The sequence below is a fragment of the Oryctolagus cuniculus genome, chromosome 1 (assembly GCF_051225735.1).
Source record: "Oryctolagus cuniculus isolate XC-2025 breed Fujian yellow rabbit chromosome 1, ASM5122573v1, whole genome shotgun sequence".
Taxonomy (NCBI): Eukaryota; Metazoa; Chordata; class Mammalia; order Lagomorpha; family Leporidae; genus Oryctolagus; species Oryctolagus cuniculus.
In genome coordinates, this window is record NC_142867.1 from 144,646,868 (window position 1) to 144,661,308 (window position 14,441).

A 14,441-nucleotide genomic window follows, 5' to 3' on the forward strand; every position below is an offset into this window, starting at 1 on the left:
ACGTCTTGTAGACCTTAGGTTGAGAAACCCCGAACTAGATTCTGGGATCTCTGCACGTGCCATAGTCCCCCTTTGTCTGATTTTGCTTTCCAAGGTTTCAGTTGCCTGTGGTCAACTGTGGTCTGAAAATATTAAATGGAAAATTCTAGGAATAATTGGTAAGTTTTAAAATCCTACACTATTTTGAGTCCTGTGTCTCTTTCCCTCAGGCTCCCTGCTGCCCTGCATGGGAACCCTTCCTTGACCTAGTGTCATCCCGTGTCCTCGAGCTGACAGTGTGCTAGGTAGTAGCTGTCTCGGTTCTCAGATGACCTTGTCAGTGTCACAGTGCTTGTGTTCAAGTCATTGTTATTTTACTTAATAACAGCCCTGAGGCACAGGAGCACCATGGCATAAAGCTTGAGGGACAGCTTAACTTCAGTTCTGTGTGGTAATGGCGCAGGGCACATACTCGTAGGTGAAAAGTAGTGTGGTACTGTTCGTGGTTTCAGGCCTCCACTGGGGGTCATGGAATGCATTCTGCCCTGGATAAAGGGAAACCTCTGTGATGCGGTAGAAAAACTGCATGTCTGTGTCTGTGCTTGTCTGTGGGATCAGGCAAACTTTGCCTGACCCTTCATCTTTTAAATCTCTCACAAATGACCAGATTGATGATGGATTTTTTTTTTTTTTCTTTTCATGCGAGAGAGTAGGGGAGGAGAAAGAGAGAGAGAGACAGATATCCCATCTGCTGGTTCATTCCCCTGCAGTGCCTCCAGTGGCTGGGGCTGGTCCAGGTCAAAGCCAGGAGCGTGGAACTCCATCTGGGTCTCCCGTAAGGGTGGCAGGGGCCCAGGTACTTGAGTCATCCTCTGCTGCCTCCCAGGCTGTGTGTTAGCAAGAAGCAGGGTCTGCAGTGGAATAGCAGGCACTCTGATGTGGGATGTAGACATCTAAACTGGTATTTAACTGCTAGGCCAAATGCCCACTCTGAGATTGGTGGATTTAAATTACATCTCAGATCTGGGTGTTTGGGGCAGTGGCTAACTTGCCGGTTGGGGTGCCTACATCCCATATCAAAGTGCCTGGTTAGAGTTTCATTTTGGATTTAGTTTTCCGCATAATGTCCACCCTGGGAGGCAGGAGATGACAGCTCAGGTACTTTGGTCACTGCCACCCGTGTGAGAGACCTGGATTGAGTTCTAGGCTTCTGGCTTCAGCTTGGTCTAGCCCTGGCTGTTGTGGACATTTGGAGAGTGAGCCAGTGCATGGAAGATCTGTCTCTGTTAGCTTTTCAAATAAAAGTGGGAAAAAAAAATTACATCTGAAAATCTAGCTGCAGAGAGTTATGGGATATGTTTTTTTTTTTTTTATGAAAAGTATTCAAACTCTTGTAGTTCAGGAAGGTACTCTAGAGGAAAATCGGGATACTGTGTTTCAGTATATCATCTGCCATCTTTTTATATTTTTAAAAATGAAGATTTTCTTGATGACTTGTGTAGTAAAATTTTTCAAAAGAAAGTTTTTTTTAAAAAATTGATGGATACAGTTGTATGTTTTTGTCATATTCAACATGATATTTTGAAGTGTATAAAAGTATGAGTACATTGTGGAATAGTTAAATCTAGCTAATTAAAATACACATTCCCAGGGGCTAGCATTGTGGCACAGCTGGTTAAGCTGTTGCCTTTGATGCCAGCAGTGGTTAGAGTCCCGGCTGCTCTCTTCCAGTCCAGCTCTCTACCAATGCTCCTGGGAAAGCAGCAGAAGACGGCCCAAGTGTTTGGACCCCTGCCACCCATGTTGGAGACCAAGATAGAGTGATAGGCTTCTGGCTTTGACCTGGGCCAGCCCTGACTGTTGTGGCATTTGGGGAGTGAACCAGCGACTGCAGTCTCTCTCTCTCTTTGTCTCTGTCTCTCTCTTCCTTCCTCTCTGTAAGTCTGCCTTTCAAATAAATAAGTAAATCTTAAAAAAATACATTACCTCATGTAGTTATCGTTTTTGTGGTGAGAACATTTACCATCCAGAGTGTTTTTCAAGTATACAATATATTATCATATATAGTCACCATGCTGTATAATGGGTCTCCTGAGCTGATTCCTCCAATCTACTAAAATTGTGTATCCTTGAACCTACATCTCACAGTTCCCCTACTCCCTGCAGCTTTCTCAGCCTCTAGTAACCACCATGTAACCTTTCCTTCCATGAGATCAACTTTTTAAGATTCCACATGTGAGAGAGATCCTGTGGTGTTTGTCTTTCTGTGCCTGACTTATTTTATTGAAGATGATATCCTACAGTCATTCATGTTGTCACAAATGACAGGATTTTGTACTTTTATTTAATGTTTGAATAGTATTCCATTATGTACATATACCACATTTTATTTATCCATTCGTCCATTGATGAACTCTGATTGCTTCCATATGTTGACCATTGCAAATAATGTTGCAATAAATGAGTGAACCAGCAAATGGAACATCTCTTATTCTCCTTTTTTCTCTGTAACTCTGACTTTCAAAATAAATAAATCTTGAAAAAAAATATTAAAAAGTCAAGTAGGAAGGGTTGAAATGCCAAGTATTTTATCATCGGACTTCTTAGGTGGATATATCAGGAACTTTGGATTTCTTAGTTCTCTTTCCTTAGAACTGAGGAAATGAAATGAATCCATTATAGTTGCATTTAAAAATTATTTATTTATTTGAAAGGCCGAGTTACACAGAGAAGAGAGAGAGAGAAAGAGAGAGAGGTCTTTTATCTGCTGGTTCACTCCCCAATTGGCTGCAATGGGTGGAGCTGTGCCGATCCAAAGCCAGGAGCCAGGTGTTTCTTCCCAGTCTCCCACATGGGTGCAGGGGCCCAAGCACTTGGGCCATCTTCCACTGCTTTCCCAGGCCATAGCAGAGAGCTGGATCTGAAGTGGAGCAGCCGGGATTCTAACTGGCGTCCATATGGGATGCTGGAGCTGCAGGTGGTGGCTTTACCTGCTACGCCACAGTGCCAGCCATGCATTTTTAAGTTAAGAGTCTGGGATGAATTAGATTATAGGATTGATGTATCTGGTATAATGGGGGCATATATTAAGCATTTGTAAGTTTATAGAAACTATTCCCTTAAAATTGATTTTGATATGTAATCATAGTATATAACCAATTACTCAGTGAAAACAGTTTTCAAGTTGTCTTAGTCCACTTCTGGTGCTCTAACAAAATACCACAGAATGGGTAGCTTATAAACAACAGAAGTTTATTTCTCACAGTTTTGTAGTCCAAGGTCAAGATGCTGGTGAATTTGGTGTCTGGAGAGAGCCTATTCCTGGTTCACAGATGGTTCCTTCTTGCTAGGGGAAAGCCAGATCTGGTTTTCTTTTTATGGGCATTGATCCCATTCATGAAGACGCTACACTGATGACCCAATTATCTTCTCAAAGACTCCACCTTCTCATACCTTCACTAAAGTGTTTTCCTCCCTGTTTCTCCGGAGTTTTAAAAGGGCCACTCAGGATGTTGTATTGAGAATCGAATGTGGGGGGTCCAAGGTAGAAGGCTTGACTGTGGTTAGTAGGTAGTGAGGGGATGAGATTCTGGGTATGTTTTGAAAGTAGTGGGAGTCGGCTGGCGCCACGGCTCACTAGGCTAATCCTCCACCTTGCGGCGCCGGCATAGCGGGTTCTATTCCCGGTCGGGGTGCCAGATTCTGTCCCGGTTGCCCCTCTTCCAGGCCAGCTCTCTGTTGTGGCCAGGGAGTGCAGTGGAGGATGGCCCAAGTGCTTGGGCCCTGCACCCCATGGGAGACCAGGATAAGTACCTGGCTCCTGCCATTGGATCAGCGCGGTGCACCAGCTGCAGCGTGCCGGCCGCGGCGGCCATTGGAGGGTGAACCAACGGCAAAGGAAGACCTTTCTCTCTGTCTCTCTCTCACTGTCCACTCTGCCTGTCAAAAAAAAAAAAAAAAAAAAAGTAGTGGGAGTCAGGACTTTCTGATGGATTGGTGTGGGTCTGCAGCAGGAGGCAAAAAAGTAGCCAAGGTCTTGGGCTGAGCAGCTGGGGAGAGGATTGTTTGTGACTCCGGAAGAGCTAGGGGTGGAGCACTGTTGGATCGATTTTGAGTTGGTAATATTGTTAGGAGATCCAGGTGGAGATGTTGAGGAAGCTGGATGATGTGACTGGGGAACAGACTGTAGGTAGAAGAGGACAAGAAGGACCTGAGCCTTGGGCATTCTGTAGAGGAGACGTTGAAATGACCTGTGCGGTAGTTAGAAAACAGACTACTGCCAGGAGAGAGTGTTTGCAGGAAGAGTGTGTGTGTGCTGCTGCTGGTAGGACGTGTGAAACGAGGACTGGTCATGGACCGTTAACTGGGTTTCATAACAGGAGGTCGCCGGTTGCTGACTGATGTGGGCGGACCCTGGCTGTAATGTGCTCACTAGAGAATGGGAAGGCAGGGCCGTGGACATTGTGTGTAACTGCTATCAGGAGGAGAGAAAGGAGACTCCAGCTGGATAGGGGCAGTGGGAGGAAGAAAGTTTTTCTCTTTAAGACAGATTTTATGGTGATGAAAACAGTCCAGTGATGTGGAAAGAGTAGATTGTGTCTAAATTTAGTGGTTGGTTATTGTAATCACTCCTCTGCTTATGCTTGCAGCTTCTTTGTCCCTGTCTTATCACACTTGCTTGGCAAAACCTTGAACTTGGGTGAGATGCAAGGCCTCTGTTTCTAGGTGCCCGATCTTACTACTCCATAGTGCAGTCATCACAGACTTTCACAGCATAAAGAAGCTTTTTATTTACTCTAAAGCGCTCTGGCCTCCAGCTTCAGCAATTGAAAGCTGTAGGACATAGTGGATTAGCCCTAGGATAATAGGATTGAAAGCTGATCTTTTTTCCCAGCTAACTCTAAAAGTCCCAGAAAGTAGAATTCTTTGAGGTTGTCGGTTTCATTAGTGAAAATTGTCTGCCAGGAGTTACATATTTAGTGGCTGAGAATTTTCCATAATGGTGAGGCTGGAGATATGGAGGAGCTAAGAAGTTATTTGCAATCAGAAATTTTTAGGTAGTTCTGTTTCATGGTCTCTTCCTCTGTTGTCCTGGACATTTCCTGAGTTCGTGGAGTCTCAGTTTCCTGGATTCTGGACAGAATACCCATTCTTCTGTGCCCCTTACTTTTCCTTTTTGTCGCTGTGGACTTAAACAGAACTTTATTTCTTTACTGTCTGCTATTTTTTTTTTTTTTTTACTCTTTCTGGAGGGAGAGGAGAATGTGGTTAACCTGTATTGTGACTTACAAATTTGAATAACTTCTTAACTGTTGAAATAGAGTTTGCTATGGCAAGTACCCAAAATTAGCCTTTATAGTTCTAATAAAATTTGCAGTGACCTCTTCATGACATGCACTGTTAATGTAGTTTTAGAGAAAGTCTTAGCACTCAACAAGTAGAAATGACATAATTTCTGTTTATGACAGCAATAGTGTTTTTGAAAGCACATATGATTCCCCCCCCCCCCCCCGCCTTTAGGTATATAGTGATTCTTAATAATTTAGAAGCTGGGAAAAGTTACTCTGAATTTGTAGTCACTTTAAAAAGATGAGTCTATTAAAAGAAAGAATAAGTAGCGGTGTAAAATTCCTCATGGACTTTAAAATGTCCTGATTTTTGTGCATGGTTCTAAAAACCTATTTCCTTTGCTTTTGAGTTACGTTTTGTTGAAAAGTGCTTATTGAAAGAAAATTACAGATTCAGAAAAAATTCGGAATCTAAGTTAAGCCATTTCAAGTCTGCTGTTTTGCATGTTTGTTGTGGTATAAATATAGCGTTACTAAAAACAAGGTCATTGTTTCACTTTTCAGTGATACCACAAAACTCTTCTTTTCTAAGCATTGCTATATAAAAGTAAAAGACATTCAGGGTATTTTTTGGTGAATAGAAAATAAATCTGAACAATAATAAGAATTGTGTGTCTTGCTATTGAAGGTTGTTTAAAGTGTACAAAGTGTATTTTCTAAATATGGAGGGGAAATGTGTATTATGTACATTCAGCAAGATAATGATAGATATTTTTTACTCTGTTGAATCAACCTGTTACTAATTGAAAGTGTTCTCATATAGAAATAATCATACTTATTTACCAGTCTTTGGCCATTGTATGAATGGCAAACAATAAGTACATTAATCACAGGATGCAGTGGTTAGTTCAAGTATTTTAAGGTGGAATATTAGAACAGTAAGAATGTCTCAAAAGAATTCCTAACAGCAGATCACAAACTGCATTTTTGTAGCACCAGGATTTTGCTAACGTCCTCCTGGCTGATTTTAGGTGTTTTTTTTTTTTTTTTTTTTTTTTTTTTTTTTTTTTTTGACAGGCAGAGTGGACAGTGAGAGAGAGAGAGACAGAGAGAAAGGTCTTCCTTTTGCCGTTGGTTCACCCTCCAATGGCCGCCACGGCTGGCGCACTGCAGCTGGCGCACTGCGCTGATCCGAAGGCAGGAGCCAGGTACTTCTCCTGGTCTCCCATGGGGTGCAGGACCCAAGCACCTGGGCCATCCTCCACTGCACTCCCGGGCCACAGCAGAGAGCTGGCCTGGAAGAGGGGCAACCGGGACAGAATCCGGAGCCCCGACCGGGACTAGAACCCGGTGTGCTGGCGCCGCAAGGCGGAGGATTAGCCTAGTGAGCTACGGCGCTGGCCAGATTTTAGGTATTTTAATATCAGATGTTACACATTGAGGTGACCCACCAGAAGCACTTAAAAAAACCTTTTGGTTTCCAGTGCTGTCTTGTGTTGACCACAGTGAGAATTTTTCGTTGCCTGGCTTTTATGACATCTTAAAAATGGAAAACACAGTTGTGTAAGTGTTTAATGTCATTAACATTTTTCTTTCAGATTACCTGCAATGATGAAATGAAGTAACTCAAGATGAGCAAGTTAAAAGTGGTATCAGAGAAAAGGTAATTCTAAATATTTATATATATATAGAAATTGCAGGGCCGGCGCCGCGGCTCACTAGGCTAATCCTCCGCCTAGCGGCGCCGGCACACCGGGTTCTAGTCCCGGTTGGGGCGCCGGATTCTGTCCCGGTTTCCCCTCTTCCAGGCCAGCCCTCTGCTGTGGCCAGGGAGTGCAGTGGAGGATGGCCCAGGTGCTTGGACCCTGCACCCCATGGGAGACCAGGAAAAGCACCTGGCTCCTGGCTCCTGCCATCGGATCAGCGCGGTGCGCCGGCCGCAGCGCGCCGGCCGCGGCGGCCATTGGAGGGTGAACCAACGGCAAAGGAAGACCTTTCTCTCTGTCTCTCTCTCTCTCACTGTCCACTCTGCCTGTCAAAAAAAAAAAAAAAAAAGAAATTGCAGACATAATTGTTAGAAACTCATTACTTAAAAATACTATTCATGTTTAATAGTATGTTTATATTATTTTGTTAGTATTTATTACTGTTAAAGCAGTAGTCAGTACACTATGGCTCATGGTCATGTAAGGCCTCTCTCTTTGTTTTGTGTGGCCTGTGACCCAAGAATGGGTTTTATGTTTTTAATTGCTTTTAAAAAGTCAGAATAATACTTTGTGACACGTGAGGACTGTAGGAAATTTGGGTTTGAGTTATGTGAAGAGAATTTTATTGGAACACAGCCATGCCCCTTCCATGCTGCATTTGCATTGTGGTTGCCAAGTGGAGGAATTTGACAGACTGTGGCTCACAGTGCCTAAAATATTTGTTATCTGGACCTTCCCAGGAAAAGTTTGACTTAGGAGTCAGAGTTCATCACATCATCTCTGTGAAAGCTCTTAAGTGCCAAGGAATTGTCTGAAGTTTGGATAAAAGTCAGGCAAACTGGTTCCATGTTCAGGTTTTCTTAGCTGTACAGCCTTGAACAGTCTGCTTAACTCTGCTACACCTCAGTTTTGTCATCTTTAAAATTAGTTTAATGATAATACTGTTATAATAAGGATGTGAAGATTAAATAGTGCCTGGCTGACTCAGTAAATGACAGCTTGTTAATATCGATAGTAACCAACATTTCTGTTTTTTTTTTTTTTTTTTTTTAAGATTTTTTTATTTATTTGAGAGAGTTAAGAGAGAGAGAGGGAGGTCTTCCATCCACTGGTTCACTCCCCAGATGGCCACAATGGCCAGAGCTTGGCCAGTCTGAAGCCAGGAGCCAGGAGCTTCTTCTGGGTCTCCCACATGGTTGCAGTGGCCCAAGGACTTGGGGCATCTTCCACTGCTTTCCCAGGCCATGCAGAGAGCTGGATTGGAAGTGGAGCAGCCAGGACTTGTACCAGCACCCATATGGGATGCTGGTGCCCCAGGTAGTGGCTTTACCCAATACCTCACAGTGCCGGCCCCAACATTTCTGCATTATGGTAGTGTTTTATGTTTACATGTGTGCAACTTTGCATTTTAGGTATGTTTTAAGTTTGCTATATCATGAACAGTAATATGCTATACTAAGCATTGGATTTAAATAAGATTCGTCTGGGGTTGCTAAGTGTTTCAGTTATCAACCATGTGAGATAGTCATGCTGTCTATCTAAAATTACATTGTTTGCATAGTTGTATATTTTCTTCAAGAAGGGAATTAGGCCTTTTTTATGTTTAAAAAGGAAAAGTGATTTCCTTACTTTATGGATCAAGTCAAGCAAGTATTTAGTTGAGCTATGAGTCTCTAGATCATTATTTCTAAGACTGTGAAGTTGCTTAGAGTTTGAAAATATTTGAAAGAAAGATGATGTAGGTCCTAAACATGTACAGCTTTTTTCTTATTATTCTCTAAATAATACAGCATTACAAATATTTACATAATACTCAGATTTTATTAGATATTATAAGTAGAGATGACTTTAAAAGTGTGTGGAAGGAGGTGTGCAGGTTCTGTGTTTTTTGCACACTGTGCCGTTTTATACAAGGGACCTGAACACCTCTAGATTGTCGTATCTAGGGGAATCCCAGAACCAGTCCCCCTAACCCTGTGGCATATTGAGACATGTCTGAGAACTCACAAAACTGTCCCCCAGAGAAACAATACTTGTAGGTATTGTTCTGAATTGTTTGTTTCCTCAAGCTAGATCAAAGTGCACCAATTTCCAGAGAAAACCTATTGAACCACTTCCCCTATCTCCAGAGGCTTCTCTAGATGCTGTCTTTGGTTGCTTATTTGTTTTTTTTTGTTGTTGTTGTTTTCTTTAGATTTATTTGTCAGCCAAGAGGTAGCTGTTAAATCCTTTTATATACGTAGCTTGGAACTAAATCTTAGAGAATAGAAAAGAAACATAGATGCAACAATTAACATAGTGCTTTGAGGAAAATGGGTGTTGAGTGTGTTCCTAAAAAAAACCCCCATTTTCCTTTTATGCAAAGCTTGTAATATGATTGCAAAGAGAATACCTGACGGCAACTACAATATGATGACTTACCCAGTGTGTAGTCAAGTGTTAAATTGAGAGGTCCATAGGCCTGGAGAATAAGGTTCTCATCATAGGAGTTTGCTGCATGGTGCGGTAGTGAAGAGGAGAGGCTGGCTTGAAACCTTGTTCCTTTGTAGCATATCTGGAGGGTTGGTGGAATGTGCTAGGCTTAGCCAAGGACTGCAATTCAATGCACTGGATGGGCAGAGGTACACAGCATCTCAGGGGGTTGATTTAAATGCAATAAGCAGTAAGATACAAGAAGCAGATACTTTCTCTGCTATCAAGGTCATGCCCTGGGTCTTACCACCAGAAGAACCCTCAGTACTAATTCTGACATTTCATTTTACAAGTGTATCTTCTATCTTACTGGGAAGTGGTTCAATAGGTTTTCCTCCTTCCACACACTTTTTTTTCTTTTTTCTTTTTTAACTTTTATTTAATGAATATAAATTTCCAAAGTATAGCTTATATATTACAATGGCTTCCCCTCCATAACTTCCCTCCCACCCGCAACCCTCCCATCTCCCACTCCCTCTCCCTCTCCCATTCCATTCACATCAAGATTCATTTTCAATTCTCTTTATATACAGAAGATCTGTTTAGTATATATTAAGTAAAGATTTCAACAGTTTGTACCCACATAGAAACACAAAGTGAAAAATACTGTTTGAGTACTAGTTATAACCTTAAATCACAATGTACGGCATATTAAGGACAGATATCCTACATGTGGAGTAAGTGCACAGTGACTCCTGTTGTTGACTTTACAAATTGACACTCTTGTTTATGGCATCGGTAATCTCCCTATGCTCCAGTCATGAGTTTCCAAGGCTATGGAAGCCTTTTGAGTTCACCGACTCTTATCTTATTTATACAAGGTCATAGTCAAAGTGGAAGTTCTCTCTTCCCTTCAGAGAAAGGTACCTCCTTCTTTGATGACTTGTTCTTCCCACTGGGATCTCACTCACGGAGATCTTTCATTTAAAAAAATTTTTTTTTGACAGAGTGTCTTAGCTTTCCATGCCTGAAATACTCTCATGGGCTTTTCAGCCAGATCCAAATGCCTTAAGGGCTGATTCTGAGGCCAGAGTGCTATTTAGGACATCTGCCATTCTATGAGTCTGCTGTGCATCCCACTTCTCATGTTGGATCGTTCTCTCCCTTTTTTGTTCTATCGGTTAGTATTTTCAGACACTAGTCTTGATTATGTGATCTCTCTTATTCTTAGTCCTATCATTATGGTCAATTGTGAACAGAAATTGATCACTGGGACTAGTGAGATGTCATTGGTACATGCCACCTTGATGGAATTGAATTGGAATCCCCTGGTATGTTTCTAACTACTGTTTAGGGCAAGTCAGCTTGAGCATGTCCCGAATTACACATCTCTTCCCTCTCTTATTCCCACTATTATATTTAACAGGGATCACTTTTCAGTTAAGTTTCAACACTTAAGAATAACTGTGTATTAATTACAGAACTAAACCAATAGTATTAAGTAGAACAGACAAAAAAAAATACTAAGAGGGATAACGTATTAAGTTGTTCATCAACAGTCAGGGCAAGGGCTGACCAAGTCACCGTTTCTCATAGTGTCCATTTCACTTCAACAGGTTTCCTTTTTGGTGCTCAGTCAGTTGTCACCAATCAGGGAGAACATATAATATTTGTCCCTTTGGGACTGGCTTATTTCACTCAGCATGATGTGTTCCAGATTCCTCCATTTTGTTGCAAATGACCGGATTTCATTGTTTTTTTACTGCTGTATAGTATTCTATAGAGTACATATCCCATAATTTCTTTATCCAGTCTACTGTTGATGGGCATTTGGGTTGATTCCAGGTCTTAGCTATTGCTTCCACACACTTTTAAAGTCATCTCTACTTAGAATATCTAATAAAGTCTGAGTATTATGTAAATACTCATCTTGCTTGGAAGTCTGTAGTGTATGAGTTTGATCTCACTTAGAGCTATAATCTGTTGACTTTTTCTGTCTGTCCTTCATCTCCTTCCTTCTCAGTTCATTGCTACACACTTCTGCAGGCATGTGGGATGTCTCTGCCTTGCTTTGTGTTTCTCCATCACAGCTTGACAGAGCCCCTGCCCTGGATAACCTTTACAGAGCAGATGAATGACATTGGAAGATGAATGAACTTGGCAGGTATCACTAAACATTATTGATCCTCAACCTGAATTGAACCCAGTGATCTGCTGTGGTTTGGAAAGTGCATTTTCCCAATTGTTATAGTAGCTGCTTTGTTCTTTATGTCCTTCAACCTTTAAGATCATCACGGGTTTGATTTGTATCACATGTCTGCCCTGAGCCAATGACCTACCTTCCTTAATAGACCATAGAGATGATGCAATCCATTTTCCTCCTGCTTCTTGTACTGCATTTATAGACCCTGTACTATTAAATCCCTCCCTCTCTCTACTCTGGTTATTCACTCTAACAGGGGATGTGTCTTTCTTGTCAGAGAGCATAAGGCTGGCATTGTTGTGTAGCCGATAAAGCTGCCACCTATGATGCCAGCATGTCATATGGGCTCAGGTTCTAGTCCCAGCTGCCCCACTTCCCATCCAGCTCCCTGCCATAATGGCCTGGGAAAGGCAGCGGAGGATGGCCCAAGTGTTTGGGCCCTCCTAACCATGTGGGAGGTCAACTGGATGAAGTTCCTAGCTCCTGGCTTTGACCTAGCTCAGTCTTGGCTGTTAGGGCCATCTGAGAAGTGAACCAGTGGATGGAAGATTTTCTCTCTTTTCTCTCTAACTCTTTCAAATAAATAAATAAAACTTTTTTTTTAAAATACAACAATACTGTCACCTATATTCTAGATTTCACACCCCTCTCCTGCTATCCTTTCTTTTCAGGATCTTTTAATCATTCTTTATTCCAGTGTCTTGAATTTTTAACTCCCATTCCTTATCATTTAAACATGATTTGGGGTTTCTGATATTCCACTCTGCTCTCCTGTTACTACCCAATTTATTGGAGTTCCTTAAAAGCCAAGAATTTTGAGATAGTCTATAAATGCAATCCACATCTCATTTAGTACTCTCCATCCAACTATTCCTGTTTGTATTGTGTATTATCCACTGCACCAACATTTCTTACTTGGCCACTCAGAAATTTTTAAACAGCCTTATTGAGATGTCACTGACATGCAACAATTATGTATGGTTTTGATGTACAATTTCATAAGGTTTGACCTTGTACACCTGTGAAGCTATCACCTCAAACAAAATGATGAATATATTCATCACACCCAAATGTTTCTGGGTACTCTTCTGAAACCCTTCCTTCTCACCTTGTCTTTCACTCCAGGAAACCACTGATCTGTTTTCTGTCTGTATGAGGTTTTTTTTAATATTTATTTTATTTATTTGAAAGAGAGTTATAGAAAGAAGTAGAGCCAGAGAAGGAGAGAGGTCTTCCATCTGCTAGTTAGCTCCCCGAATGACTGCATCAGCCAGAGCTGAGCTGATCAGAAGATAGGAGCCAGGAACTTTCTCCAGGTCTCCCAAGTGGGTGCAGGGGCCCAAGAACCTGGGCCATCTTCTACTGCTTTCCCAGGTCACACCAGAGAGCTGGATCTGAAGAAGAGTAGCCTGGACTTGAACCAGCCCTGCAGGCTAGGGCTTTAACCCACTGCACAACAGCCCCAGCTCCAGCCCCAGTATGGTGTTTTTTTTTTTTTTTTTTTTTTACTTTTCTAGAATTTTCTATGAGTGCTAAGCAAAGTCTTTTTTGGCGATGTGTGTAAGGGTGGGAGATACATGGGTCTTGCTTTTTTACTCTGCACAGTTGTAGTTCAGTTTATCTCTCTTGAGATTTCTCTGTTATAGTGTGTATAATTCATACTTTTTTTTCTTTTAAAGGATTTATTTATTTGAAAGGCAGAGAAATAGGGAGAGAGGGAGGGTGGGAGAGTGAGTGAACACGTGCTTTCATTTGCTGGTTTGTTCCCCAAATGCCCACAGTAATCAGGACTTGGCCGGGCTGGACCCAGGAGCCAGGAGCTCTAGCTGGGTCTCCCATGTGAATGAGAGGAACCCAGGTATTTGGGCCATCATTTGCTGCCTTCCCAGGTGCATTAACAGGAAGCTGGATCAGAAGTGGATTAACTGGAACCCAAGCAGACACTGTTATGGGATGCAAATGTCCCCAGTCAGTGCGCCACCGTGGCTTCCCCAACCCATACTTTGTTTTGATTACTGAGCAATATTCCACAGAATAGAACATTACATTTGCTTGTGCATTTGTCCTCTGGGCTGCTTCTACTTTCTGGCTATTACAAGTAAGTATGTATATACAAGTGCAACATCCATGTGTAAGTACATGTGTTTGGATATGTGCTTTCTTTTCTCTTGACTAAATAGGCAGGAATGGAATGACTAAATCATAGGATAAGCCCTTTTTTTAAACTTTTATTTAATGAATATAAATTTCCAAAGTACGGCTTATGGATTACAATGGCTTCCCCCCCATACCGTCCCTCCCACCCGCAACCCTCCCCTTTCCCACTCCCTCTCCCCTTCCATTCACATCAAGATTCATTTTCGATTCTCTTTATGTACAGAAGATCAGTTTAGTATACATTAAGTAAGGATTTCAACAGTTTGCTCTCACACAGAAACATATAGTGAAAAATAATAGATGATTTTTTAAATGATGATGAAATCAGATCAGACCTATTGTCATGTTTAATCCCAGTGAGAGTAAAGTTGGGAACTGATTCTTTCTTTCTTTCTTTCTTTCTTTCTTTCTTTCTTTCTTTCTTTCTTTCTTTCTTTCTTTCTTTTTTTTTACAGAAGATCAGTTTAGTAAATATTAAGTAAAGATTTCAACAGTTTGTACCCGCATAGAAACACAAAGTGAAGAATACTGTTTGAGTACTCGTTATAGCATTAAATCTCAATGTACAGCACCTTAAGGACAGAGATCCTACATGAGGAGTAAGTGCACAGTGACTCCTGTTGTTGACTTTACCAATTGACACTCCTGTTTATGGCATCAGTAATCTCCCTATGCTCCAGTCATGAGTTTCCAAGG

General features: G+C 41.7%; 1 long non-coding RNA gene across 5 annotated transcripts in view; it reads left to right on the plus strand.

Annotated features, from left to right (window-relative positions):
* Window positions 1-14,441, plus strand: part of LOC149128681 (uncharacterized) — a 127,454-nt gene that overhangs the window by 58,847 nt on the left and 54,166 nt on the right. For all 5 annotated transcript variants that reach the window (XR_016236212.1, XR_016236211.1, XR_016236214.1 and 2 more), the window contains one exon: window positions 6,866-6,930. This is a non-coding gene — a long non-coding RNA (uncharacterized LOC149128681). The remainder of the gene's footprint in view (window positions 1-6,865; window positions 6,931-14,441) is intronic.